The sequence below is a fragment of the Nelumbo lutea genome, chromosome 1 (assembly GCF_056320005.1).
Source record: "Nelumbo lutea isolate HS-2025 chromosome 1, American lotus-T2T, whole genome shotgun sequence".
Taxonomy (NCBI): domain Eukaryota; kingdom Viridiplantae; phylum Streptophyta; class Magnoliopsida; order Proteales; family Nelumbonaceae; genus Nelumbo; species Nelumbo lutea.
In genome coordinates, this window is record NC_142684.1 from 32,444,966 (window position 1) to 32,472,687 (window position 27,722).

The 27,722-nt window shown below is 39.0% G+C and overlaps 1 long non-coding RNA gene across 1 annotated transcript in view; it reads left to right on the forward strand.

Annotated features, from left to right (window-relative positions):
* Positions 1-1,940: 1,940 nt before the first annotated feature.
* LOC148874191 (uncharacterized) overlaps positions 1,941-27,722 on the forward strand; it is a 30,343-nt gene continuing 4,561 nt past the window's right edge. Inside the window, exons 1-3 of the long non-coding RNA XR_016102903.1 lie at positions 1,941-2,076; positions 13,929-14,107; positions 17,739-17,774. This is a non-coding gene — a long non-coding RNA (uncharacterized LOC148874191). The remainder of the gene's footprint in view (positions 2,077-13,928; positions 14,108-17,738; positions 17,775-27,722) is intronic.

The following is a 27,722-nucleotide window of genomic DNA, read 5'->3' on the forward strand; positions in this document are numbered from 1 at the left end:
TGATAGACCAAATGTTAAGTGTTGTTCAATTCTTTTTTGGACAAAAATGAGAGGCTTACCAAAAAAACTAAGACAATTTAACATGGGATACATGCCCTGATACCCAAAACATTTTCAACGTCGTCAATTTCTTAATGGCAAAGGTCATTCTCAAGTTAACGATCAACTTTGTTTGATTTACTAATTAGAGGTTCATATTTTGTTCTTTGATTCTTTCTGTTTTCAATCATCTTTGGCTTTCTTAGTGGATTGATCGAGACTACCTTTATGATCCCCAAAAAAAATGGAGTGGGGGTAGAGGATGCCGGAATTAAGTGATTATTTAATTAATTAATTTACCATTTTTAATGGGTCGGACTGAACTACTGGGCTACCGAGCTCATGAATAGGCTTAGCTCGGCTTGGCTTAAGACTCAGCCTGTGAACCAGCCTTGCCTGTGACACAGCATGGGCCCATGCGAGCTCTAGCTAAAATAAAATTTTAAGATCTTCTTTATTTTTTTGTTTTTTTTTTAATTTATGTTAAAAATTTCATTATTTTTTTTTTCAAAATTTTTTAAAAACATGGCTTAGCTCAATTCGTGGCCCGGCCTGGCATAAGACATGGCTCACAGACTAGCCCGAGTTGGGCTCGGGCCGTATATTACATACAATAATTATATAATATATTAATATATATAATTTTATTACATTATTTCATTTTATTATTGCATATATAAACAATTGTACACATCAAAATTCATATAAATAAAATTTTAAGATCCTTTTTAAATTTTTATCTATTTTTTAATTTATAAAAACATGACTTAGCCTGGTTTATGGCCCAATAATAATTAATATATATATATATATATATATATATATATAATTTTATTTTCAATTCTATACATCAAAATTCATATAATATAAAATTTTAAGATTTTTTTATAATTTTTTGGTCTATTTATTTTAATTTATTTTAAATTTGTCATTATTTTTTTTTCATAATTTTTAAAAAACATGAATTAGCCAAGTCATTGGCCAGGGCCTAGTTCGTGGCCTAGCCTGGCCAATGACTTGGCCCGTAGCACGCTTGGGTCGTGGAAAAGAACATAAGGTGCAAATGAAATGGATTTTCATGTATTTCTGGAGTTCTTCCAAAGTGTGTTTAAGTTTTAGAGATGGTAAATCTATGTTGGAAGGCTTTACAAATGCAAACATGGTGGGGGATGTTGATTTTAGAAAATCCACATTGTGTTACCAATTTACCTTTGCAAGGGGAGCAATCTCATGACATTCTAAATTGCAAAAATGCGTTGCATTATTTGCCACAAAAGTTTAATATATTCCAATGACTAAACTTGTAAGGAAATGTTATAGATGATGAGGTTTTACAGGAACTTGGTTTGAAGCAAGATATGTATGTTGTTCATTGTGATAGTCAAAGTACACCATCCACTTAAGCAAGAATTCCAACTTTCGTTCTAACTAAACACATTGATGTGAGATATCATTAGATTAGAGATGTGTTGGAGCAAAAGCTATTGCAACTTGAAAAGATTTATACTAACAAGAATGGTTCGAATTTGATGACTAAGGCATTTGCCCAAGGAAAAAGCATGATCTTTATAGGACTACCACATGCTTGGAAGTCACACACTCCTCATGAGTCAGGAAGGGGAGATTTGTTAGGTTTCCTTTCTTATGTGGAGGTGGAACCCACCCATGTGTTAAGATTTCTTGCCCAACATTTGATTAACTTGAAAAAGTTAAAAGAAAAGATAAAATAAAATTTGACAGTACTCTTGGTATTCTTTCATTAGTCAGAAAGAGACAAAATTTCTTGTTTTAGTTCCATGCTAGTAGATGGTGGGACCTACTTTTTATTATCCTTTGGCTTTCTCTATAGTTCTCACTTGTATTGGAGTGAAGAGTCTCTTGGAATTTGTAAACATGTTGGTATCCTCTTTTGGGAGAAAAGAAAAGAAGAGAAGAGTGAGGAAAACTAATCCTCTTTCACAGAAGAAGAACAAGAAGAGATCCAACCTTCTTGACTCTTCAATAGTGGCTTGGAAAAGGCTTTCATAACTTGATTTGGTAAGATCTTTGTTATATTTTGTTTGATGACTGCTTTTGTGTATCTAAGAGAAGTTCTTGTCTCTTGAAGTTGTTATCCTTTTGTTAGAATTAGAGAAATTGTAACCCCATTATTCTTGTTGATACTGGAAATTTTCGGAGTTAATGCCCCGTGGTTTTTTCTGGACATTGGAGAGACTTTTCACGTTAAAAGTTCAAGTGTATTTTACTCTTGGAGTGTTTAACTATTTGCCTGAGGTTTTTCCTTTGCTATTTTTATTACTGATCTATACACACTATTAACAAGGGGTTTTAATCCCAACAACACGAAGAATTTTAAGATAAAGTCCTTAAGGGAAAATAATGTGGTATTTCTTGCTTATTAATACTCATATATTTACTCAATGAAATTAAGATAAAAGCCCTTTGGATATTAACTTCTAATGGGGCCTTTTCTATCAAGCAATTTTGTGTTAAAGAGAGTAAAAATAATGTGGTTTTGCTCTTTTGTCCACCTCTTATTAATAGAATTTGAAAGTTAAGATTCCACCTCGATATAAATTATTCTTATAGAGCGAGGGTTCGTAAACGGTTTGTGGGTTCTAGATCATTTCTTGTGCAGAAGAGGTATTATTGATGAACCAATCTGTCCTTTGTGCAGGTGGAATGGATGATGAAACCATTAAAATTTCTTTATTATTGTGAGGTGGCTAGAGCCATTCTTTTTTACTCTTTGGAATTCTGTTTGATCATCATTAATTTTGGTTAATTCTGTGATTGATTTCTTATATACGTTGTGTTATGATTTATGAGTAAATATGAAAATGAAGAGAATAAATATATTTTTCATGGGTTGCAATTGCTTTCTGTCATATTTGTTATTACAGCAATATAATGAAGTTGTTTTTAACAATAAGGTTAATTCCATTACATAGATTATCTGCATAGTTTGAATATTTTAATCGAGGAAAGTGCTATGAGACTAGGACCAGACATGATTAGACCATGAAAAATTGGAAATGAAGAGTTTCTAAGTCTCAATTAAATGACAGTTTTGACATATCATTCATCAGTTCCCTCACTGCTCAGTTCAATGGATATCTAAATTGAAATAAGGCGGTACATCTGATGTCTAAGTATGTTCTATCTATTTCCGCTGTGCATACATAGTCTTTTACATGGTTTTCAAAATTGGACCGGACCGGACAGTTGGACCGGAAAACCGGGAACCTGTTAGTTGATCAGTTCCATTTTCCCCAAAAATTGGATTTTTCTCTAAAACCATTGATTTTGGTCAGTGAACTGCTGAATTGAGTGGTTGACCGTTCGAACGGTTTTGACCGATTTTTATTTTTTTAATTTATTTTTTATTTTTTATCAGAACAAGCTGAACATTCGGTTCAAATGGTTGAGCCATTCGACCCGGTAACCGAACCCTTGACTGGTTCGATCTCCGGGTAAGTTTTAAAAACCATGGTCTTCTATTCCCCCTTTTCTAATATTTATTTTACAGACGTATTGTAAAATCAACATAAAAACAACCCAAATGATCATGGGTTTGATAATCGGATTAAAGGTTTTAGTATAGTCAAACCCTTCACGTTGATTGTAGTCTTTGGCCACAAGGTGTGCCTTAAATCTGTCAATGGATCCATTGGGTTTCCTTTTGATGCAAAAAACCCACTTGCACCCAATAATGTTGGAGTGTGATTTAGGAGTCACAAGATCCCAGGTGGCATTGTGAAGTAGAGCATCAAATTCATCACGCATAGCAGCATGCCACTGTCGATGACGATTAGCTTTAGTGAAAAAAGATGGTTCAGCCGCTTGAAGAGGATAGCGAGATGCGAGAAGAGAGTACTTCTTATTAGGTCGAAAGATGCTTTGCTTGTCGCAGGTGACCATGGGATGAACATTGCTGATGGCAATGGTGGTGGCGGATGGGCTTTGCTCAACATCAACAAGAGATTGTGTAGGTGGCAACATAGCTGAGGTGGAGGGACTGCCAATTGAAGTAGTAGGTTCCGGTGAGACGGCAGCAGGTGCGAGAAGGAGGGAATCAGCACCAGAACGAAGAGGTGGAGCAGATTGATGGCTTTGAGGGAGTGATGGACACCAAAATGGGAGGAAGAGAAGTGCTGCATTGTGTTGGAGAAGGCAACGCATGCGGAGAAGAAGCACCCACCTAAGGAAAGGGAAAAGATTGTTCATTAAATATAACATGAACAATAATGTAGCAACGACCAGTGCTTGTGTCCAGACACTTATAGCCTTTGTGCATGGAGCTATAGCCAAGAAATACGCAGGCCTTGGTGTGATACTCCATCTTGTTGGAGTTGTAACGACGAAGATGAGGGAAGCATAAGTAGCCAGAAGTTTTGAGAAATAGCTAATCCACCGGTTTGCCAAACAAAGTTGTAAATGGAGATTTTCCAGCAAGAACCCAAGAGGGTAGCCAATTTAACAGAAAACATGTCGTTTCAAAGGCATCAAACCAATAACCACGTGGCATAGATGCGTGGTGCATGAGAGTTAAGCCCATTTCAACAAATTGTCAATGTTTACGCTCAATTTTGCCATTTTAGGCAGCAACATGTGGACAGGAGAAACGATGTGAAACACCTTCTTGAGTGAGATATGATTTGAAAGCAATGAATTCCTTGCCATTGTTAGTTTGAAGACATTTAATTGGAAACCCAGGAAGTTTTCAACATTCTTCTTAAAGGAGATGAAAGTTGTCAAAGCATCAGATTTAGCAAATAGTGGAAAAATCCAAATATATCTACTAAAACAATCCATAAAAGAAATGTAGTATTTGTTACCCTTGACAGATGGAACAGGACAAGGTCCCTAGAGATCTGAAACTACAAGCTCCAATGGTTGTGAGAATGTGGTAGATGATGGCGGCAAGAACAGTTCATGGCTCTTCCCGTGTGGATAGGACGAGTAGAATAACAACTGCTTGGTGGAGGCTGGAAGATCAGAGTCACAGACTATCTTGCAAACAGTTGTTGGCGATGGGTGATCAAGTCGATTGTGCCAAACATCTAGAGAGATCCGAACTCCTATTTATGCAGATGGTTTGGTTGTTGAAACCTTATTAGTGACTGGAGCAGCCTTATTTATTGGTAAGTGAAGGTTGTAGAGGCCATCTCTAAGTGTTTCGTGTAGAAGGAGAGCACCCATCCGTCGATCCTTAATAGTGCAAGAGGAGGGATGGAATTCAAAATAGACATCATTATCTCTGGTAAATTGAGCAACAAAGAGAAGATTCTTTCTAATCGAAGGAACATGGAGAATATTATTCATAGATAAATTCCGAGATTTGAAAGAAACAATAGAAGAGCCAATGTGTGAGATGTCCAAACCTTCACCATTATCGATTGTGACCTGATCAGGTCCATCATATTGGGAGTGAACTTGCAGCTTCTCCAGTTTAGAAGTGATGTGATTGGTTGCTCTGGAGTTCGGGTACCAATAGTCTTCGAATTGGGTGCCATTAGGAACTGAAATTGTATGAGCCGCGGGAGCACTGTTGGGCTCCTTGGAGCAAGGCCTGAATTCCTTGTTGTATCAGTTCCGACACCAAAAAGCTGAATGATTTGGCCTCCACAAATTTGGCAAGGATTGTTGGCATATTTTGACTTGTTTGTTGACTCTTTGTCTTTGCCATCCTTGTCAATGTACTTGAGGTTTTTGACAGAACCCTTGGTTGAATAGTTGGCCGAAGGTGGGATTGAAGCTGCAATAAGTCTAGACTCTATCCAAAGTTCCTGGTTGATCAGAAGAACCTTTAAATCATCAAAGAAAATTTCATTAGGACGGGTTTGTACGGAGGTAACAAATACATCATAATCGGCCCCTACACCATTGAGGGTATAGTGGACCATATCCGAAGTAGATAGCGGTGATCCGACTACCGAGAGGTTGTTCGGAATAGTCTTGATTTTCTGGAGATAGATCTCCATGGAATCTCCTTCTTTCTTCAAGGCAAGAAGCTGGTTCTTGAGTTGAAGGATGTGAGTTCGAGATCTAGAGGCATAGAGTCTCTCCAGTGTGCGCCACACCTCACAAGACGATCTGCATCCCACCAACTGAGCAATAACAGGTTCAGTAAGGGTGGAAAGAATCCACCCCATGAGCATTTTATCTTGCTTCACCCAATTAGTGTAGGTGTAGACTTCAACCAAATTATTTTCAAATGGTTGAGGAGGGCATTCGAAGGTTCCATCGATGTATCCGTTGAGTCTGGATCTGAAGATACTGGTTCAATGTGAAATCTCCAAGAGGACATAATTTTTCCCATCCATCTTGATGGAAATTAAGGTGGAGAGATTTCTATTGGGAATGATAGGAGAGGATTGAGGGTTCGGGTTTGCTGGAAAAGGAGAATTGTCCGACTGGGTGAAGCTCGACATGGTGTGCTAGGTTGCTGGCTCTAATACCATGAACGAACACATGTTGAAGTTTACAAGGAGAGAGACTCTTTGAGTGATCCATTAGAATGTATTTATAATTTGTTACAAAAGTTAGAAGTTTACAAGGAGAGAGACTCTCTCTTGGATAAGATACAACAGAAAATAACAATAGGATAAACAATAATTTAAAATTTAAAAATGCCATAGGTTTATCCCATGTGTTACGGGATAGGATGCTCAACAAAGTTGGTTTTGTTTTGAAAAGCAATACATGTTTTTGAAGCAAATAAATTATTGGTTTTCAAAACAAAAACAAATTTTCTAGTATAGAAATTATATGATTTATGGAACATAATGTTGAATAATCAAATCAAAACAAGTTTTTGAAACTGGATTTAAGCACATGTTTTTGCTTTCAATTTTGAAAACAAAACAAACACCCACACAACCAAAAACATCTCTTTTTTGTTTTTGTTTTAAGAAACAATCTGTTTCAAAGAAATATTTTGATTTCTTTTTAGAACAGGCAACAAGAAAAACAATTCATGCCCCCTAAATGTTTTAACATTATAATTAAAAGTATGTCTACAAAGCATTCCCTAAAAAGAATAAAGGGTGAAAACAACTTTTTTCTTAAAATGGAAACATGGAAAACATGTTCTTGGTCGTAAATGTGTTTTTTGTTTCTAAAACAAAAATAGAAAACATGTTTATGAATTTATGATTTGAAAAACATGTTTTTATTTTATAGTATATCTCATGATCTTTCAAAAATCATACAATATATGTTGGCCCACGCTAAAATTTAATGTAAATGCATATATTTATGCATATATGCATGTATGTATGCAAATATTTGTCTATATATGAATGTATGAATGTATGCATGTATATAGTCAAAAGCCGATTTTATATTACAATACGGTTGGGTTAGGTTTGGGCTACCTAATGGGTAAGCCATGATCCAATTTGAAAAATAAGAAAGTCCAAAGTTTTACCCCAAAATTGTGGGCTGGATCTAGGGCTACATATGTATGTATATATCTAGCTATTCGAGCTCGGCTCGCGAGCCTCACAAACCGAGCTTTATTAGGCTTGAGCTCGATAGAAACTAAGCTGAGCCGAGCTTTTCATGAACTAAGCTCGAATAGCTCGTGAAGAATTTGGCTCATGACCACCCCCAATTAAATCAGTTGAGGCTTAGGTTGTGACCCGCCCAACTTAGACCCCTATATAGCATCTTCCTGGACAAAAGGTCCGTATTTTTTAAGAAATTTTTATCCTTCATTTTGCTTTTAAAAAATTACTATTATTTAAATATTAAATGTATGTTCTTTGGAGAAATTTTTTCATAGGACAAAGTTACACACATTGGGTCCAGCCCGATAGAAACCTTCAAACCAAAATCTCCATTTACAAATTCTAGCATCTTATTCGATAGGGGCCATAGGAAATTAACAGGAAAAAAATAAAAAAAAATGAGGTGAGGTCGGCGTATGGCTTTCCAGTCTTTATCAGAGAACATGAGACAACTGGTTTTCAAGTTCTTGAAAGCAATCTTTTTTAGCATTTTCTGAGATGTATTCACGGGAAAGGTGATCAAAAGAGATGAAAACAAAGAAACTATATGCAGTAAAAATTGGCCACTGCCTAGCTACCTAGGGAAGTCCAACATACGTAGCTCACATTCATTATTCTGAAAGCATCAAACACTCCACCATTAAGGCTGTGTTTGGTTTCATAGAAGATATTAATAAGATAAAATATAAAAACTTCCCCTAAAGTTTCTGACATTCATAGTAATTTCTCCCAAGGTTTCATTTTAATAAAAGCCTCCTCTATAATTTGAAAAAAAAAAAAAACTACTGTTACCTCCTTTTCATCTATCCCAATAATGGAAATTAATTTCAAAGTTATGAAATTACTAGTACAACTTATTAGGGAATTTTTCAGTATAACTCAAAATATCAGATTTGTCCTTCTAAGCTTCACTAAACCTAACGTTTTTGTAAAGTAAAGTACTATTTTCAATTTAACTTTGGGATTTTTTTTATTAAAAGTTCAAATTCAGGATAATAAGAAAAGGGACGTAACGTTTTTTGTTTTCAAAACTAAAAGGGGAGGCTTTTGTGAAAGGAAATCCTGAGGGAGGTTTATGTCTTTCTTAATTTATAGGACAAAATATAAAAACCTCCCCAAAAGTTTCTAAAAAAGTGCTTAGGCTCTATTTGGAAGGAGTACAAATACAAATATGTAGAGCGCAAAACTTTGTATTTTGTGTTATTTTGTATATATTTGTACTATACATATTTATATTTGTACTCCTTCCAAACTGAGTCTTAAGGAATGTTGTGTAATCCTTAATAACTGCCCTCAAACTTTCTGGTAAAGTGCTTAGGCTCCATTTGGAACGAGTACATATTTGTATTTATACTCCTTCCAAACTGAGTCTTAAGGAATGTTGTGTAATCCTTAATAACTTCCCTCAAACTTTCTATTTCTCTTATTTTCTATCAAAATCAAATATAGCTTAAAGGCTAATTATGATCTGTTCAAATAGTATCAAATTGCAATAAAAGTGGTTTTCATTAAAGATAAAGTTGAAGGGAATCCGTGTTACAAATAGTTCTAGAAAATTAACAATAATTTTAAGATATTTATACCCATGGAGATACACCTAAGAAACATATGGACACCATCTAGCGGTTGTTGGGATAAAGTGGAGACATAAATAACTAGGGAAATTCATAGATATGAAGCATATATTTTGATGGTTTAATTACATATCATGTGAAACTTTGGGAATAATTGGAAACCACTTTAAAATATTGGAAAAATTAAGCCCTTTATCAATAAAAACAAATAGCATTGGCCAGCAAGGAGATCATTAAAAATATGAGAAAAAGCAAGAGTATGAAGGCATGAAGGAGGCATCAGGATCAGGCTAGATATATCTAAAATATATAACTATATGTGATGTAGTTTTCTAAGATAAGTAATGACAAGAGTGGGATTAATTTCCTAGGGTTAGTGCATTTTAAAATGTTGTATACTGTTAGAGAATAAAACCTATTCAAAGACCCCACTTAACAGCTTAAACTTTTAAGGTTTAATGGTTTTTTGAGATGGTATCAGATCCACTTTGACCAAGTAGTCTAGTGTTCGATTCTGGTCACTCCCATTATAATTAATTAAGTTTCAGCACAAGGTATGGGTGCACTCACCTTACCCTTCCAATCACAGAAATGCAAGCTCTTACTACTATTCTAAATCTTAGAAAACATTAGAAATGCTGAAGAGTCATTAGAAATATCATAGTAAATTATCAAAAGTGGGGATTTTGTCTCTGATAGGAAAATTCATAGAAACATCAGAGAATGGCATGTTGCATGATGAACATGAGAAAAATGAATATTGGTGATGAATACTTGCTGGGTGACAAATTCTTGGTGGATAGAAATAATAGGAAAACATAACAGGAGATCTTAGAAAAGGTTAGAAGGAACAAAGATTACTCTGGTCAAAATAGCAACACAAAGTCATGTTTTTAGGCATGGGAATGTTAGGTAGAGAATTATAGGGTGAAGGGTGCATGTGAAGCCAACTAACCATACTTTGAAGAGACTGCAGTTCCATGGATTTGATCCTGCGACTCCACCCAACTCCACCATGAGAGTGGTGCTAAACAAAAGGTAGGGAAAAGAAGGGAAAGATAGGGAAATCAATACAATATTTGTAAAGGTCTTCCCTACCTTTCCCTTCCTTTCCCTACATTTTGCTTCAAATCAAGCATAGCCTTAGGGAAGGCCCAAGAAAAATTTGGTGGAAGGAAACAAATGAAAGAGATATATTAATTCGTTTTAACTTTTCAAGATCCATGGTCCCATCAATTGCAGGGAGCAAAATTTTTCTGCAGAAGTGGAGCAATGCAGGCCATTGTAAATGATTCCGGATTGGCTCCCCATATAGTGTTTTCCCCACACACACATGGAGAACATCCAACCATGTGCTGAGCCGGGCCAGGCTGGGCCGGGCCAAAGTGGAGCATTACAGGTCTCACATTATTTTATTATTATACAATATATACTAGAGAATGACCCCGTATTAAGTATGGGGTTAGTATTTTGATATTTTTTATTTATATATTTTGATAAATTTTGTTCGACACACCTGTATGTACAATAGGGCTACCATACCTAAATATAATTTTGTTTGAAATTTACTATTTATGTGAAATGTCTAATTTAAGTTTGTTACTTAAAGTTTAATTTGTAATTGAAAACCTATTTCATACCAAAAAAATGGAACCTACACATTTAACAATCTTTTATTTCAATTAAAAAAATTAAATTAGAAAGATTATGGGCCTACATATTTTGAGGTGAATACTACTTTATAAGTAATGGTGTATAGGGCAATTAATTTGATCTATTTTGTTTGACACTCGTTACTTAGTATGGGTCAACTTTTTATTGATTTAAGATTAAATAAGGTTTTATTTGTCATTAATAGTTCATTTTGTCTAAAAGAAGAAATTAATAGTTTATTATTTGAAATGCATAGTTTATATGAATCTGAAGTAATAGGGAGTAATAAAAATTTTACAACTTGTACAACTACATATTCCACTTCTGAATTTGAGTTCAGTAGTGGAAGAAAAAGACTTTTTTATTTAATAAGAGGCAGAAATCCATTGCCTCAACAAGTTCATTTACTAAACTTAATTTTTATTTACAAGCAATTTTTTTCTACTTTAGGTGATTCTTATTTCACTCCGGAGGGAATAAAATAATTTTGATATTTTAGCCTGGTGGAATAAACATGCAAAAATTTATCCAGTTCTAACCACCATAGCACATGATCTACTAACCCCTCTGGTGTTAATATTTCCATCAGAGTCTTATTTTAGTGTAGATACCAGGGTGTTAGACGACAAAAGAAGTTGTATGAATGATGAAAGTCTAGAGATGTACATCTACTTTAAAGATTGATTGGTTGTTGAAGATAGATTACAAGACAAAGAAGGGCATGACACTTTATCTGATGTTTCACCTAAAGCAGATGATCAAAGTCAAGAACAATAGGAGAAAATGATGAAGTCAATATTTTTTGCATAGTTGTATAGCATTTTTTCAAATTATTGTAAAATTTGTTTTAATTTTATTTAATTTATTTAATATTTTTTAATAACATAATTTTTGTTTTCAATTTGTAACTATATTGTATATTTTATTAATTTATTTCATTTTCCAATTTTCATATTTCATTTATCCAACCAGTGTATGCTTTGTATCATTCAAATTTAAATGAAATAAAATTCCAATTTTCTTCTAATTTGTTATTCACTTTGAATCTGTCTCTTTGACTTCTTATTTGGTCAAGTATTTTATTTCATTTTTTTGTTATATTTCTTATTTTTCAAATAGTTTTCAAAGAAAAGTTAAACATTTTAGTTTTACTTAGAAAAAAAATAAAAAATGTCAAGGCCTACGGTCTTGGACCGAAAATATATGTCAACTAGGAAATTTATTAATTTAATGAGTGGCATGCAGGTAAACCAAGTGAAAGATAGTAGGTTTCTTATCGTGGTTACAGGACTGAGTTGGAGATCTTGAAGGCCGAGTCGGATGGGACGAGGACTGAGTTGGAGATTGCAAAGGCAGAGTTGGAGATCACTACAACATGTCGAATTATAGTTTTTCTTTGTTTCAATCTACCACCCATTCTTGCATTTAACCTTGTGGCCTTTGATCAAGCCTTGAATTTTCCAAACGAACTTCTAGAGAGGTTAGGTGAAACTGTAGATTCTATTGTAAGGCTGGTGGATATGGTGATCTATACTCCAAAAGTCTGTGGAATTGTCTAGGTGGCTGAATCAGGAAGGGGAAAAGGAGGAAGTGATATGCCCGCCGGCAGTTCTGGTCTAAGCCGGTGGTCGCAAAACTGCCGGCTTAGACCTAAGCCAGCAGTCAAATGCCCGCTGCCTAAGCAGGTGTCGCCTTAGATCAAGACCGTCAGTTTAGGTGCCAAAGACAGCCACTTTTGCTTTTTGCCCGAACTGGTTCAAAATTTTCTAAAGCGACGGTTTTCCACGACCGCCGACTTAGCCTGATTAGCTGGTAGTCAAGACCGCCACCCCAATTGATACATGTCTACTTAATTTTAGCATTTTTGGTAATATACCTACGAAATCCTATGACAATTGATACATGTTTACTTTGGTAAATAAAAACGTAACTTAAAACATGCATTTAGTAATTTAATTATTAATTATATTAAAAAATCCAAAAATAAATTGTTATTAACAATACAAGAACCTTAAAAACTTTCAAATTTTCCAACTATATCCAATTAACATATTAATAGTATAAGCAATTGTTAATGGTAGCTGTCTTCCTTTAGGATATTCAAATTTGGCTATCTTGAATTCCTTCGTCACTCCCTGCAAGTCAAGCATTAAAGTGTTAGCAACAATTTTAATTCAAGAGATTGTGTTAAAATATTAATTTCTTTCATTATAGATCAAACAAATACTTTGATGGCCTCTTGGATGAAAAGAACAACTACATATTAACAGCAAGGCAAGCTAGTCTCTGCGAGTCAAGCATTAGAGCGTTAGCCATGTGATTTGATAAATCATCTTATCAATATCTTCTCATCACTTGAACCCATGTCCTGTTCAGCCCAAGGTTTTAAATATCAAATATGAGCCGATATGCCCTGTGTTGGTGCTTTTTTTTTTTTTTGAAATTAGTTTGGAGGGGCTGGTTTAAGGCCCGATTACCCTATGAGCCAGTGGCTGACCCAATACAACCCCTATAGGAGTGTATCGGGAAACCATCAACATGATACATATCGGCCAATATGGACTAATACGTATTGATACTTTTAACCTTGGTTCAGTCATCCTAACAACTTTCACTCAGGACGCACACTATAAGTACATATCAATTTTCTTGTTGAAATCATATGGACCACATCATCTTAAATCACTCTGGCACCTTGTGAAACATTGAATAGAGGGGAACTAGTTGAACTTAAGCACCTTTTTCCCATCAATCTCAAATATTATATCATAACTGTTGTTTCCCATCTACATGTTATTTGTGTAAGGTGAGTTTATTGTAAAAATTATTTAAAACTACCCTCAGCAGATCAGGAATTTAACCTTTCTTTAGAAAACAAGTTTGCATGCATAACACCTAAGGATTTGTTAGTCCTGGGAGTATCACAATATTTTACTGTAGCTATCTAACAGTAATTTATGATAAATGTTTCTGGACATCCTAGTAAAATTACATTATTTTATGTCATCTATCATGTGACTAGAGTAGGCACCTATCAATGTGGTTTTCTAGAACTATCAAATGTGAGAACTTTTCTAGATTTGGAAATTATGTTCTTCTATCTATGGCTCTAGTATGGACAACTACTAACTGAAAACTATTGTTTCAGGTAATACCGTCTTCTACTACAAAATCAACCCAAAACCTAGATGTACACAAATTTGTACCAGGAAAAATTATTTTTGCGACTGCTTGAGTTACTCATACATGCCAGCAAATAGGTTTGACACAAAATTCTTTCTTGAAGGAAGAAGGGTGCATGTTCTCTGGGTTCCAAGGCATAAAGAGGTGAGATTAAGAAAATGGGAATATAAGAATCAGAAAGTATGTTGATAGCAAACTTCCATAGGGAAATGGGAAAGGTTTCCATCAACACAAGCATTCAACCCATATAGTTCAAAACCTCCAACTAATCACATACTTGACCACATTTCTCATCATCAACAAAAACATTCAATCAAAAGGGAAAACAAATAAATAAATAAATACATAGGAGACATGATCAATGTGTCCATAGCCGACATTAACTGTGCATTGGAAATTGATAGCTCCATGTATAACCAGACTTGGACCTTATCAAATGTATGATTTCCAGCTCTTTTTCTATTTCCCTTGGACACCCTTAGTTTCAAAGGAAGAAGACTAATCATGCATATAAGTTTATTGAATCAGTTTTCTCTTCTACTGGCTTGTTATCTTTTTCCTTTTCCCCCTTATATTTGACAAGAAATAAATTCAATTCATTACCTACTTGATCCACATTTAGCATTACCAAATAAGCAACCAAGCAAATGCTGGAACTTTTAAGATAGACTACAGCCATTTGAATGCCCTCAAGTGACTCAAACAAAAATAAGTTGATTAGCATGTGAGGAATTTATTGGAACTCATGTGCCCTTCAAACCAGCCTTTGACATTGAACTCATGATCCCATTTTCTTTTTAACCCGAAAGTTTACTCTCAGTGGAGGGGTGGCCACCGCAAATTTATTTATATGTAAAAAAACCTCGGAGGGGGGGATGTGAGATTTTACCTTTCAAAACTATACAAAGAAAACCCGGCTCATATAAACATCAGGTGTCTGGGAAACCTAAGATCGACGAATTCACAAAAAAAGGAAGTCCTAGACCATCTGTAGTCACCAAGTTCTAGACGTGGGAAGGAAAAAGATTTATGCAGTCATTAACAATTTTCTGAGAAGTTAAGCAATAAAGCTTTACAAGAGCACCCGCCGGTTGATTAGCCTCTCTATAAATATGTACACAACAAATTTGCAAGAGCATCTCATCATTAAGCCTTTTTGTGGATAAATTTTGGTTGGGAAGGGTTCCATTTCTCTGGTAATGTTAGTTCTATGGATGTGAAAAACTGAATATGATATACTAGAATGGCTGGGAGCAGGATTACAGATCATGTAATTTCCCCCCTTATGTTTTCCTATTATTTCTACAAGTATTAGATTTTAAAAACAGTAGGATCAGTTCAGCTACAGAAATTTTGGATGCACGCCAGAAATTTACTTTCATATATCATATGTTGGTATATTCCCCCTTGTGCAATGCATTCTTTATACAAGTTGATTCTTTTATGGATGTTGTAGGTGGGTTCCCTATCAAAAATGGAAGAGAAATCCAAATGATGAGTGTACATTAACATGTGATTCCAATGGGACAACAATTTTCTTAAGTCCATCTCTTTGAATTCTTTCATCATTCACTACTGTTTGTCCATTATCAAAGTTTCAATTATAAAAAATCTCTCACTAAATTATGCTTTCGATTTCAAGTTGTATTAATCAGGTAACCAGGTCCACCAATCTCAGGATTCTTCCATCCATAAAATGATAGTTTATGTGCAAATGCATTGTTGTTTTCCTTATAATAGTATAATTAATACAATCTTCTTCATGTACAAAATTCTTTGGCTTAAGCTATTTGTAGAAGTTCCATTAGAGGATAATGATTTATTAATCATTTGTGCATTTCTTTTTGTTGGATGAGTGGATTCTAGGTTTGGAAAACTCTAATTTGCTATGTTTGAAAATTAATATTATTAGTAAATAACATTATTACTATTTCAATCTATAAGAATGCTATTTGGTATGTACAATTAACAAAAAATTCATTGACCCTTGGTGTGTTGAACTCCACTTGGCAGAGATTTCCCTCAGCCTTTTCAATTCAGAGAATCAAAAAGCCTTAGTTGCATACTGTTATGATCACCCCCCCCCTGGTAAATGCAATTTGATTGGGTTTCAGGTTTGCTTCCATTTGATAGACTAGGCTATTGATGTTAATCAAGTGGACCAATGATACAAGCATGAAGTCCATGGGAAACTAAAGGGTAGAGAGAGACTGAGAAAGACTAGTTAACAATTTATCCATATATTCTTTTTATACATCTCGGATTTTATACTTTTGAGAATTTCTCTTTGTAGGCAAAATATCATGTTATGATAATATTGAAAAGGCAAGACCTATTGCAACTGATCTGTAAGGATAGTATTTGCTTTCAAATTCTTGTTTTAATTAATATCTTCCTTTAAGTTTGACAAAGTGATTGAAAATCATAAGTTATAGCCACTAGCTGGTATTTAAGTTTCAAAATTAAAATTTATATTCCTTACTGCTTGCTCGAAGTTGCTAGACATTTCCATTGACAAATCACATTGCTCTTCTGTTATTCCAAGTGGTTTGCATATACCTCAATCTTACAGTTTGACAATGTCTCCCTCCCTCTTTCAAATGCAACTAGCTTTGAGGTCTTCACTTGCTGATTTGTAAAGATGAACAGCTAAACTCAGAATAAATCTTTCTACTTCCACCAACTCTTTAATCTACTCAAAGAAGGAAATTCCTTATGCAATATGTTCATGGTCCACATAACCCCTCAGCATGGTTCTATGATATGTTAGGTCAAGATTTAAACCACATTCAATGATTTTCCCATAAACCCTTTTAGCCTAAAAAAAAAAAAAGAAAAAGCAGTTCCAATTAACATTCCTGTCTTTGGTTAATTTCTTAACCAAACACCATCTTTATATCTGAGTCTTACATTTGTTTTCTATTCATTAACCAAGAGTCCAAATATGCATCAAAGCTAGGATTTTAGAAATTCTCCCTTAGTGGGCTTTTCCTAAACAATAACCATCCACCCCATAACTGTCTAAAGAAAGGAGAAAAGCATGTTTCAAAAATTGCAGCTTAAAGAAAATGGCGAAAGCCACTCAAAAAATAATTCAACCAGAGTTAGCAAACATACATTATCTTTTTCTTTCTCTTTAGCCTAACAACATGACTTATTATTTCTTTTGGAGAATGTGAGGCAGTGAGCAGGTAGGAAAGAAGCTACAAACTACTAGCTTTCATTTCAAATCAAATCAGGAGTGGGTGCCTACTAAGAAAGAGCACTTGGCAAAAGCAGAAACCCTCTCTCAAGAAAGAGAAATTTATCACCCACCACACAAATTTAAAGGTAGTATTAATTGAAAGACGGGTTTCCAAAAGAAAAGGCTAACCCAAAAAGCCAAAGCCTGGCCTTTATCTCTTAATCTCCACCTCACAATAAATTGTCCAGGGTCAGCCACTCTTCTAAACTAGGATAAATCAAAATTATGACTGCTACTCGAATTGCAAATCTGAAACTATTTAACCAATAATTCTTTAATTTCAAATATTATTGAACTAAGACTAGATGTTCTAAAAATCTTGACTTTTGTAAATCATAGAGTACTATTGAGACTAATTGAATCATGATATTTTAGATGTGAAAAGAATTAGGGTTTTAGAGAGGGAAAGTGAAGAAAAGTCATAGAAAAGTTGGAATTTCTGGAATTTTTATCATGTGTAATTTCTTTTGTTGGGTTTAGTAGAGCCCTTTTTTTCCATTTCAGTAAATGAAACCAATTTTCTATATGTAGGTGGGTATGGCTGCTACTCTTGCAGGAGTGTGTCAGGTATCTCTTACTGTAGTCTTGCTTCTGCTTGAATTGACACAGGACTATCGTATAGTCTATCCTTCCTAGGAACTATTGGGTTGTCTACATTGATTACATCTAGACAGACAAGGGAAAGGGATATTGGAGATAAAATATTCTCTGTTTAATAAATTTGTAGTGTGAGATCACCCTCCTTGCAACAAGAGTAACTCACTTAACTGAGCTAAGTGAACTTGAGAGTTCACTCTGTAGATGGTTCCTTTGCTAAATACAAAGACTTGGAGGAAAGCATCTCCATGTCACAAGTAATGCAAACAAGATTTGTGACTCTCATGCTTGCAGAAGGTTTAACAAATTAGTTAAAGATGGATGTGCACAATCTGTGGTAAACAGCCTTGTATCTAAGATCTACAGACTGAAAATAAGCTACAAAGTTGAAGAAAATACAGATTATGTGTGAAGGCTATAGGGTTTCAAGGTTGAACTCATGATAAGTTAGTCCCCTTACGCCTGATCCATAGCAAAGGTAAGGACTCTATTTTTCAAGGCTTGAACTAGTCCAATTGCAAGGCTTTTCACAATTACATTTAACAAAGCCTGTGCATCATACAGTCCCGACTAGTTTATAATAAACGAGTCAAACAAGATAGAAGAATTCATGATACCAGATGGGCCATGCGATACCATGCACATAGTGCCACGTACCCGAGAACAGGATATATATTCCCACTTCCCAGTGAAATCTGTTTGATTATAGGGTTTTTTTCCACTAGTTGAGTCCAAGCTTAGTATTCAATATATAACTAGTAGTTCCCAAATTTGCTTATGGAAACTCTATTGGAATGGAATCCTGACAAACTCAAAAATTAAAAACATTGCACTCCTACAGACAGCCTATATGAAAAGGCTGAAATGCAGTCGCTTCTGGCCTCAATGTGTTGGACCCATACAAACAGTCTATAGGCTATATTTGGTGAAAAATCTAGAAAGCTACTGGGGGCATTTGGTAAGTCTTTTTATGTGGCCGTTCGGACTTTTCAAAGTTTGGATGACCAAAGTTTTGTCTTTCTCCATTTGGAAATGGCCAAAAATTTTGGAAGCTTCAAATGAATTTTTTATCTTTTTGCACTTAAAATCATTCATTTAACTTCTCTATAGATCATGGTAGACTAGGATACTTATCAAATATCTAGATCCTTAAAGACAAGACCCGAAAAGCTCATTTTTTGGCCATTTAAGCTATTTGAAGATCTTCCTGAAAAGACTTGTCAAAGGACACCTAAATCACCTATCAATCAGCCAGTTGAAGGTGTGTTCGCTTCAACCATTTTGAATAGATTATCTAGAGCACCTTGCCATGATTCTCTAACTTATTAGGAAGCTGAGTCACTTGTCAATAGACAAAGCTTATGTTATTTATGCAGCTGAACTAATACAGCTTTTTCAAAGCTTATCTTCATATCAGTTTAGCCATCCCAAATGGGCCCTTCATTTAGTGCCCATTTGGGAGGGATGAAGCAAAGCGGCTTCTAACTTTTCGAGATGGGTTCTATATAGACAATCTATAAGCTATGTTTGGTGAAAAATCCATATAGCCCAAATCAGCCAGTCACTCATTTCAAGGGCTATCTATTTCAGCCTTTTTTAGGCAATCTAATTCAGCCTTTTCGAATAACTTACTTGGAGAACATTAGGCCTTGTTTGCTTTTCAGTAAGATATTTATCCAGGTAAATGCACTTACCTGGGTATCCGAGTAAGTGCATTTACCCATGATCTTTTATTTCCCAAGTAAATAAGAGAATGGCCACTTTAGCCATCTATTATTAAAATGGGCATTTTTGTCCCATCCAATCCAAGTTTTGGCAACCTTCTCCTAGATAGGAAAGTGATTTATCTACCTGGGAAAATAAATTTTCATAAATCTGAAAAAACAACATAAATTCCACTGTCCAACTTTTCCCCCTCTCAAAATTCAAAAGTGAACCTTCAGCTCAGCCAAAAACTGAGCCAACTTGTCCCATCCAAGTTTTGTACTCCTTCCAAACTGAGCCAAAAACTGAAATAGTTTAGCTGAACCTTCAGCTCAGCCCTTCCAAACCACCCTGAAGCTTCCTTCTTGAGTGCTAGCAAGTTTATTTCCATGAAACTATCACTTATGACTTTCATTCAAAAGCTGAAAAGCCGCCCAACCACAGCAAGACCAAAGAGGGCTTTTATTATTTATAATTCTTTTTTAGTTCTTTGTCCTCCATTTTTTTTTTGCTTCATGGGGCTACACAACAGGGGGTAGCCCATCCCCTTTCCCTTAACCCCCCAACCCCTGGTGGCAGCGGGATTTGATCCTAGGTCTCTACTCCGACGAGTCAGAGAACCTACCTGATGAAGCGCGATCTGAGCACCCCTAGCTGGCAAAGGCTGCGCTCCTAGTTGGCGCTGGACAAAATACCTACGAGGAAGATGGTAAAAGATTCCCGAGGAGCTTTCCCGGTAGGAACACTTTGATGCTTAAGTCAGAACTCGGTGGAGAGCTTAGAGAATCACAGAGAAATAAGCTAAGAGTGGAGATGCGCAAATTCAAAACTACCTTTGCCCAGGAGGGGTTTGGGCTCTTATATGTTGATGTCCTATCAAATCAAGTATAATCGCCTCTGGTTCTCTTCCGTAGCCATTATTTGCCAGGGCTGAGCTGGTGAGCGTAGGTAACCATTGTAGGGTACGACCCTGCTAGATAGGGGACGCTTGTCATGATCTGGCAGCCACAACACCACATGGCTAGAGACATGGGAGTAGTCTCCAGATCTGGAAGGTACGACTGTCAGGCAATACGCCGAGCTACTTGGTACTGTGCTACTGCTAATATGTCGAGGTGCTTCTACCCAAGGCAAGTCTTTGAGGCGGCTACTTAGGTTTGAGCAAGAGCCTACTAGTGAGCTTACCTGAAGTGCCTTCAGTTCGGGATGTTCCTTACCCAAGGATCTTAGATCAAGGTGTTCCCTTCTTGAGGAGGAGCTCGGGGGCCCCTTACCTGGGAGGAGCTTGGGACTCCTCACTTGGAGGGACCTCGGGGCGATCCCCCCTTGGAAGAGAGCTCGGGGTAATCGGAGTACCACTTTGTCGAGTTGCCACCTGTGTCGAGCTGTCAGGCTAGATCCTAGCGAGCTCATTACGCTGAGTTGTGGCCAAGTTGTCATGCCAAGTTGTCCCTTATGTCGAGTCATGTCCACGTGTCCCCCTATTATGAGGTCGGGCCAAATCATCCTCCATCAATTGACCCCACTCCCCGTGCTAGGGTTCTTGACCCAGTGCGGGGAGTTCATGGCACGACGAGTGGACTTAGCTTGAAGTTCAGGCTGTTCAGTCAGGCGGCTCGTCAGTCAGACTAGTTCGCAACTCAGCTTAATCAAGGGCAACCCAGGTCGCATACATTTCACGCGCGGACGTCATGCGATTTATAGATTCCGTGGACGTCAAAAAATATGCGCTAAAACAAATTCACCTTGGGGGTCACGTAGCCGGTTTTCTTGAGAGCCGTTAGATCATCTTGATCTCAACCGTTGAATCTCAGACATAACGGCTATAAATAGGGGGCGACCCCAGTCATTTCCCCCGCCATAAGTTCAGTAGCACTCGTCTTGAGGTCGCATCTAAGGTCTTCATCTCTGGTTCTCCAGTTCATCTCTTTTCCCCAGCTTGGTTGCTTTTTTCTTTGGTGATTCTCCCTAGCTCCTTCTTTCAGTTCGTTTCTAGTCATTTTAGTTTCGTAGCTAGTTTCCTTTAGTTCAATTCAGTCGGTAGCTATGTCAGACAATAGCTTCGACAGTCTCTTAGATGAGCCCGAGGTGGGTGCCCCAGCTCAAGCAGATAATCTCTTAGATGAGCCCGATGTGGGCACCTCGGGTCAAACAGGTGCCTTCAAGGCATATTCCACCTACAAGCTACGGAAGACCTCGAGTAACCCGGCATCCACCTCTAATCGAGGTCAGATACCAGATAAGTTTGGACCTTCTACCATGACGATAGACAGGCTTAGGAGTTTAATAGCCAGGTACAACCTTCCTAGGGAGTACACCTACCACCTTCTTGCAAACAACTTCCCTTGGGAACACGGTCGTGATGAGATCGTGATTTTCAGGGAACAGCTCGCAGTCGGACTCTGCCTTCCACTGCACCCCCTAATTGTTGAAGTGTTAAATCACTTCAATGTAACCATAGATCAACTCCACCCGAACTCTGTCTAGAACATGGTCGGTACAATTTCTCTCTACTTTGACTATGCCCTTTTTCTTGACCTTGACATCTTCTCTTCTATCTTGTTGATAAAGAAGAATGCATCTAGCATTCTCCCTGAGTATAGGCGAACCTACTACCTGTTCCCCTTCCCGGGCTTCAAGTTGTTACATAAGATTCCCAATAAAGTCCCGGCCTAGAAATGGGACTACTTTGTAGTTTGTAACTTTGCGGGGTGGCCCTTCCCTACTCACTAGAGGGTGGCCATTCAAGACTTCGGCATTAGGCTGGACCAGGATACAAGCGAGATACTTCAGCCTTGGGCAGAGCTCGTCTTCGACTACAAGGATTGCCTCGCTGAGAACAAGCTCATCGAAGCCAGTCTGAGTCCCAGTAGGTTGCCTTGTGTAGAGTTAGTATTTTTCTTCGGTAGCTAGTTTCTACTTCTTGGTAGCATTACTGATGTCGAACTCTGTTGCAGGTCCTATGGAGCGGTTTAGTGCAAAAAAACTCTTCGGAAAGATGAAGGAGAGGAAGAAGTGAGCTACAAAGAGAGCTCACATTGAATCTCCACGAGCTTCTACTCCCAAGCCCGAGCTGCCCCCTGATGCTTTGGTGATTAACTTGGAGGAGTCGGAGAACCTTCCACTTCGGGGGCCTGAGCCAGCTACGGAGCACGTTCCTGAGACTTCGAAGCCTGCTCCCGAGGCCACTACAGAGCCCGCTCCCATCACTACCTCAGGGAGCGAAGGAACAACTCGGAACATCTTGAACCCACAACAAGGGGGCTGCATATTCCGAGGAGGTCTCTGAATGGGCCAAGCTAACGCCTACTCAACTCGAAGCTCGAGCGGCTCCCCACTCCATGGTGATAAGTCTCATTGTACTTTTAATTTCTGTAATTGTTTCTTTACTGGTGCTAATTGGCACTCTTTAGGCAGGTGAACTCCGCTGTGCATGCCCTGATCCTCCAATTCGAGAGGCACTTGAAGCGAGCTCGGGCTGCCGAGGATTCAGCCCGCGCGGCTCACACCGATCTGAAGGTAGCTCGTTGTCGAATCCATTGGCTGGAGGGCGATGTGCTAGCTTTGAAGTCAGAGAAGGAGTGGCTGCGCGAGAGGGAGGAGATGCTGTGCAAGGTGGAGAACCTTGAGGCAAATAAGGGGACTCTAAGGTACCAAGTAGAGAACCTCGAAGCCGATGTCAAGGAGCGAACTGACATCTTTCTTGGCACTATGGAGGAGGCCAAGGTCAAGGCCGTCCAAGACTACGTCATGTCGGAGGAGTTCGACGGGGTGATGGTGAATGCCTACCACAAAGGCTTCAAGCTCAGACGGTGGTTGATAAAGCGCGAGTTCCCACAGCTCGATGTAAGTGCCATCACCACCTCGCGAATCACGGGAGAGGTAGACCGTCAAGCCATTGAAGACCCAGACTCTGAAGAGGAGGGCGACGAAGACATCGGGGAGGCCGGCACTATTGACCAGGCTACCGACCAGGCTGACACTTCTGCGGAGGCCCCAAGTGAGAAGTCCCCCAAGTAGTTCGAATGGTTCTTGTACTTTGAGCCTACGAGCTCAGTTTTTCCTTCTGTTGTAAAAATTTTTGTAATTAAAATTCACTTTTTTCCAAGTGTTCTGCAATTTACTTTATTTTTTGAAGTAATTATTTTACCCCGAACTGTTGAGCTATTGAGCTAAGTACCCGAAGGGGAGGTTTCTCGACTGTTGTTACCCCGAACTGTCCCCCAGTACTTAGTAGGGTATATGTCCGAACTATTTGCGCTTGGGCTACTTAAGTTGACATCAGTTGTCCCTAACGGGTTCAACCTACTATATGCTGAGGCGGGCTATGCATCATAGGGTTCACACCCGAGCTGCCTACGCCTTAGGCATTACGAGTACTTAGCCTACGCCGATGAGGCGACTAGGTCTTATATGGAGCCGAGGACTTTTGTTAGCTCAGCGCTTTAGCCCTTAGGTTGGGGAGCAACTTATAGTCTACTTTCCTAGAGTTTGCCCATGCTGAAGAGGCGACTGGGCGCCGAGGTCCTTAGCTCGACGTTTTATCCCTTAGGCTGGGGGAGCAACTTATAGTCCACTCTCCTAGAGTTCGCCCATGTCGAAGAGGCAACTGGGCGCCGAGGTCCTTAGCTCGGCTTTTTGGTCCTTAGGCTGGGGGAGCAACTTATAGTCCACTCCTCTAGAGTTCGGTAATTACAAGTAATATTGCCTTAGGTTGACAATATTCCATGCTCGAGGTACCTACTTCCCTTCTAGGGTTTCGAGCTCATATGTTCCTTCCCTGAGCACCCGCTTTACTCAATAGGGTCCTTCCCAATTTGGCCCGAGCTTACCAACCCGAGCTCAGGTACCATGACTTTACGAAGAACCAGGTCTCTAACTGACTCTGGCGTTATAGTACCAAGCTACTCTCTGCTGGTAGGCCACGATCCTAATGTATGCAAGGTCTCGTACCTTGTCAAGTAGGTCGAGGTTGGTGCGTAGCTCATCCCCATTTGTTTCGTCATCGTACGCATCCAGACATAGCATGGGGACCACAATTTCAGCTGAGATGACTTCCTCGGTGCCATAAGTGAGGTTGAAGGGGGTCTCACCATGGTTTGATAAGCCCATAGTACATTGGGCAGCTTGTCTACCCACAGTCTCTTAGCTCGGTCTAGGTGTGCCTTCAATCCGTGGAGAATGGCTCTGTTTGTGACCTCCGCTTGGCCATTGGCTTGAGGGTATGCCACTGAGGTAAAATTTTGTTGTATTCCCATGTCTTTGCACAGGTTCTGGAATTTAATGTCCTCGAACTACTTGCCGTTGTCAGAGATGAGTACTCGAGCTAGTCCGAAACGACAAACTATATTCTTCCAGAAGAAGTTCTGCACATTCCGCATTGTGATCATTGCGAGGGGTTCGGCCTCCACCCACTTAGTGAAATAATCGACTGATACTACTAAGAACCTCCTCTATCCTATCGCTGGTGGAAATGGTCCGAGTATATAGATCCCCCATTGTGCGAAGGGCCACGGGCTGGTCGTAGCGCTTTCTGGGTGAGAGCCCTGCCCCCCAAGTGTCCACCGCACAGGCCCTCATGAGTGTCACGGAGCATGAGTTGGCCTCGAAAGGTCGCAAGCAGCGCAGATAGGGGAAAGTGTAAGATCTTCGGTACAACCGTTCGTCTATAATGATATATTTGGTTGTGTAACGATTTACCCTTCTAACAGCATTACGTTCTGCAGGGAGGGTCCCATGCAACAGGAAGCTCACGAGTTGATCGATCCAGTTCGGCTCTGCTTGTACGACATGACCGACCTCCTCTACCCCCCGAGAATGCTAGGCCGAGGTAAGTTCTCTATGTACATGGTTTTCATGGTATTATCATTGTGCTGGCTAATCGGGACAAGGAGTTGGCCTCAACGTTCTCAGATCTCGGGATTTGCTTGATGAAGTGGGATTGGAAGTTGAGCAAAGCCTCTCTTACTTTGGCTAAGTAGGCGACCATTGTTGGCTCGCGAGCTTCATATTCACCTGTGACTTGGTTGACCACGAGCTGGGAGTCACTGCAGATGACGATGTGCTTGGCTTTCACTTCATTTGCTAGAGTCAGCCCGGCTATTAATGCCTTGTACTTCGCTTCATTGTTGGACACAGTGAATTCAAATTGTAGCACATACTCCAATTTCACTTTGCTTGGCCTGTACAGAACGATTCCAGCTCCGCTACCCTATTTATTTGATGAGCCATCCACGTGAAGGATCCAGGGCTCCTCATCCCAGTTTGGGTTTAATCTAACTAGGAGAGAAGCATCGCTAGTTGTTTTCTTGTTGTGCTCGGGCTCGTCCAACCTGAGGACTTCGATGTTGAAAGTACATTCTGTGACAAAGTCAGCCAAGGCTTGGGCCTTGATAGTAGTTCGTGGCTTGTACTAGATATTGTACTCGCTGAGCTCGATGGCCCACTTTGTCAACCTACCAGACACCTCGGGCTTGAGCAAGACTTGCCTTAGAGGCTTATTAGTGAGAACAATGATAGTATGAGCTTGGAAGTACGGATGAAGCTTTCGAGCTGCAACAACTAGAGCATATGCCAATTTTTCAATCTCTGGATACCTCGCCTCTACCCCCTGCAGCACTTTGCTAACATAGTAGATAGGCTGTTGAACCCGATCTACCTCTTTTATTAGTACCGAGCTGATTACCTCATCACTCGTAGAGAGGTATAGCTCCAAAGTATCTCCCACCTTGGGTCGGGTCAAGGTTGGGATGCGGGCATACTTTTTGAAATCATCGAAAGCGAGCTGACAGTCTTCGATCCATTCGAAGCCTTTGCTTTTAATTGCCTTGAAGAAAGGCAAGCAACGATCTGTCGATCTGGACATGAAGCGGCTCAGGGCGGCTATGCGGCCATTCAACCTCTGAACTTCCTTCAATTTCCGGGGTGGTCTCATATCTAAGATTGCCTTAATTTTTTCAGGGTTAGCCTCAATGCCACGTTGGTTGACGATGTAACCTAGGAATTTACCCGAGGTGACACCGAAAGCACACTTGTTCGGGTTTAATTTCATGTTAAATTTACACAAGATTTCAAAGGCAGAATGTAAATCTTTTATTAAATCACTTGAAAACTGAGTTTTGTTGACCATGTCGTCTACATAGCATTCTACTTTCTTGTCGATCAACGGCTCAAACAATTTGTTTACAAGTTTTTGGAATGTAGCCCCAACATTTTTCAGTCCGAAGGGCATGACCTTGTAGCAGTACAGGCCTAGCTCGGTTATGAAGTTTGTTTTTTCTTCATCAGCAGCTCCATTCTGATCTGGTTGTAGCCCGAATAGACGTCCAAGAAGCTCAGCAACTCATGCCCTGAGGTTGCGTCCATCAAACGGTCGATCTTGGGGAGTGGGAAGCAAGCCTTTAGGAAAGCTCGGTTTAGGTTGGTGTAATCGACGCACATGTGCCATTTACCATTAGCCTTTTTTACTAGAATGGGGTTGGCCACCCAACTTGGGTAGTGGACTTCCCCGACAAAATCAGCTGCAATGAGCTCCCCGACCTCCTTGTCAACTGCTCTCCAATGCTCTAGGGCTAGGTTGCGTTTCTTCTGTCTAATGAACCTAACTACAGGATCGGTTTTCAGTTTGTGAGTAATGATGCTAGGGTCTATGCCGGGCATCTCTGCCATGGACCATGCAAAAAAACATCTAAGTTTCTAAGTAAGAAACTTACCACTTGATATCGTAGAGGCTCCTTGACTGAAGCGTCGATCTAGAGTGTCCGAGTTGGGTCCTCTGTTGAAGTTAGCACAGAAATAGTCTCTTCCGTAGGTGTAGCTCGCTCTTCGCAATGCTCTGCAGGTCGCTCCAGCTCGAGGTCGTCTACTACCTTGGTTTTTCCTTTGAGAGCGGCGACGTAGCACTTGCGAGACTCGAGCTGATCGCCTCGCGCTACCCCAACTCTGAAGTCCATGGGGAACTTCATTACCAAATAATAGGTGGAGACCACCGCACGTAGAGCATGGGTGATGGGCCGACCTATTATGGCATTGTACGGGGAGGGAGTTATGACCACCAGAAAGTTGTGGTTGAGCCTCACTATGTTAGGTCAGGTGCCGACCTCCACAGGTACAGTGATTCTCTCCAAAGGCCTGACTTCCTCTCTGCTGAAGCCCACCAAGGGAGTACTTGAGGGCTTGAGGCCACTCTCTTGGAGCTGAAGCTTGTCGAACGCG